The following is a 3,153-nucleotide window of genomic DNA, read 5'->3' on the forward strand; positions in this document are numbered from 1 at the left end:
CCATCTCATTTTGGTTAATTCTAATTATATATTAAAGATTATTATTTTATTGGCAGTGAAAAACCATTTTCATATGAAGTATGATGTCTAATATATGGTTAAATATTAAAATATGAGGGGAGCTCATTTTTTAAGTGGTACCCCAATATAGTCTTAAAAAGGTTTATGAAATTCTAAACTACTTTTCTCAATGTTTTGAGCCGTCAAGGGTTCATCCAACTTAGGCCTTGAGTACACCATAAGCAATTGAAATTGTTATGGTGGGTCCCACCATCTTATATCATCTTGAAACCTTTCTCCCTTGGCCATCACTGATGCAGACCGGAGTAGGCTACTGTTTTATGCAGCGTGTGGCCCACCATGGATTATATACAAATCCACTCCGTCCACTGGCGAGAAGCCTTATTTGAACTGTACATACAAAGGATTAGTCCTAAATATGTGTGACACGCCATACCAATGGTTAGAGTTGTACATGAGCCAAGATATCTCGAAAAGCTCACTCAGCTTGGCTCGATTTATCTTGGTTTGACTTGACTTGAATGGCGATTCAAGGTGAGCCAAGGTGTATATGACCCAGTTTGTTTGAAAATGAGCGGTTGACTAGAGTGGTGCTTAACTCAGTTCAAAGCTCGATTCCAAACTTAGTTAACTCAAACTTAGATCAACTCGAATACACACACACACACACACACACACACACACACACACCATATTCGTCTATTTCTTTACTTTTTTCCTTTACAAACATGACCCGTCGTGCCCACCTGAGCTCCTCTCTCTCCCTCTTCCATTCTCTCTCAACAGCAAGGTACCTCTAAATCTAATATTTAATTTTTATGTTTATGTAATTATTTGAAAATAGAAAATTTTCAAATATCAAAATTAAGATTTGAAAATTTGAATTTATGATTTGTAAATTGAAAGGATTGGTGGTTGGGTTGGATCACAGGCTAGGAGTTTGAGCGCGAGCTCAAACTTAAGGGGAGCACAAACAAGCCAAGTCAATATTTCATGGTAAGACCGAGCGTGAACTCGAGGTCGAGGAGAGCATGGATGAGTCAAGCCAAGCTTGGTCCACCCCGACTCACCTCAACTCGGTGTACAACCTTACCAATGGGTACGATATAAAATTGCTCCTAAAATCTCTAAGCTCATGTAGTGCAACCCACTTGAGTTTTAGATGGGCATGGTTTATGTATATTCACTTCATCATAGAGAGTTAGACTTGATTAACAGGGTTTGATGAAAGATACATGCCATGTTAGCCCGCACAAAAATCTGTGGTTGATATCCATTCTAATTGTTACCTGTGATGTGCCCAACCTGCACTAAGTTCCAGGGACGTGGATTGAATACCAGCCATGCAAGTCTCTAACTAAAAACGGACTATTGTAATGTAGGTTTTATCCACACTTTCCATCGTTCTTGCCCTATCATTTTAGTTACAAGTTAAAAAAGAGTCAATTCCAAGGCTCAAGTGGACCACACAATGGGGATTAAATACCTACCATTGAAAACATTTTGGAAGCAAACAGAAGGTTTGGATCAAGTTGATATTTGTGTGGATCCTTACGCTTGCTCCGGTGGTAGACTCTCAGGAGTTTCAACACCCGGTCAAGGGTTCAAGTATCCATAGGTGGTGAAATCCCACTATGGGGTCCATGTGACCTAATGAAAAAGTTGGAAGGCAATTAACCATCATGGTGGGTCTTAAGAAGATTTCAATGGTCGTGTTATTATCATTACTCCTCCATGTAGTGTGGTCCACTCCAACCTTAGATCTGCATCATTTTTAGGCTTGTACTCTAAAACGATATGGCAAAATGTAAAGACAACGTGGATAAAACACAAACATCAGGGTGGCCCTTTAGAGCCCGTAAACAAATCTGCCTCCCAGTTATAGTCTAGAGGATAGGAAGGCAGATTGACCAGCCAAATAGTATGCGGAAAAGGCCTGTGGGCTCCATTTTAATGCATGTGTTTTATTCACATTTTGCATTTATTTTTTTTTCAAGTCATTTTAATTTATGAGCTAAAAAATAAGATAGATCCAAAGCTCAAATAGACCACACCATAGGAAATAAGGGGATTCAAAACTTACCTATGAAAACTTATCGGGGCCACAATTTTATTTGCCATGTAGCATGATTATAAAGTTATCATAACCCTAGATGAAAGTAAAATACAAATATCACCTTGAACCAAAACTTCTTGGAACTTCCGTGGCTCTCAAGAAGTTTTCTTCGGTAGATACTCAGTCCCCACTGATTCCAACGGTGAGGTCCACCTTGAGCTTTGGATCTACTTTAACTTTGGACTATAACCTAAAATGAAATGAGAAAATGAATGGATGGCGTAGATAAAACACATACATCATGGTGGACCCACAGCTTTTTCACCAGTTACCTGGCTAGTAGGGGTCACCCTCTAATCCATATCTGGAGGATAGAACCTGATGAACGGAATGGATTTTACAAATGAAACATGGTAGGCCCCACAGAGCTTGGATGTTTTACGCTTGTTTGAAAGGATTCCCCTCCCGCGGATACTGCCTACTAACGGTACTTGGATATGTAATATTGTTTTATTCTTTCTCCATTGAATGCTGATCATCCTAATGCTTTGTAACGCGAGCATTAAAGCATCCTTGCACAAGTGGGGCTTGTGATTCATTGATCCAAATCATTCATATGATCTGTACCATCGTTGATGGCCCACCCTATAAAAAATGTCTGAGATGGAAAATTCCTGATAGTTTGTTGGTGGCCAGTAAATAAACGGTTAAGAAAATACAGAGACGGTCCACTTTCAACCAGAAAAGCCAAAGAGACCGGGTGTCCTAATTTGAGGTATTTCTGGTGCATGGGCCATCACGTGACTGAAAGTCTGAAACTATGGAAGTCATACGCACAAACTGAAAATGCATGCACACCGTCTTCTTTGACATTAATGCGCCCTGAGAGTACGGAGAGACCGCAGAATATTTCCCACCGATAAAAGATGGTTGACGGTAATCTTAAAAAGCATTTCAAAATGGGAATTTTTCAAATATCCATTTTGTTTAGATTCCCACCCACAATAATGGGAGGGGCACAATCTCATATGGAAATGTAAGAGGAATGCTCCTGTACACCGAGGTGTACTTAAGTT

The sequence above is a fragment of the Magnolia sinica genome, chromosome 3, assembly GCF_029962835.1.
Source record: "Magnolia sinica isolate HGM2019 chromosome 3, MsV1, whole genome shotgun sequence".
NCBI classification, from domain to species: domain Eukaryota; kingdom Viridiplantae; phylum Streptophyta; class Magnoliopsida; order Magnoliales; family Magnoliaceae; genus Magnolia; species Magnolia sinica.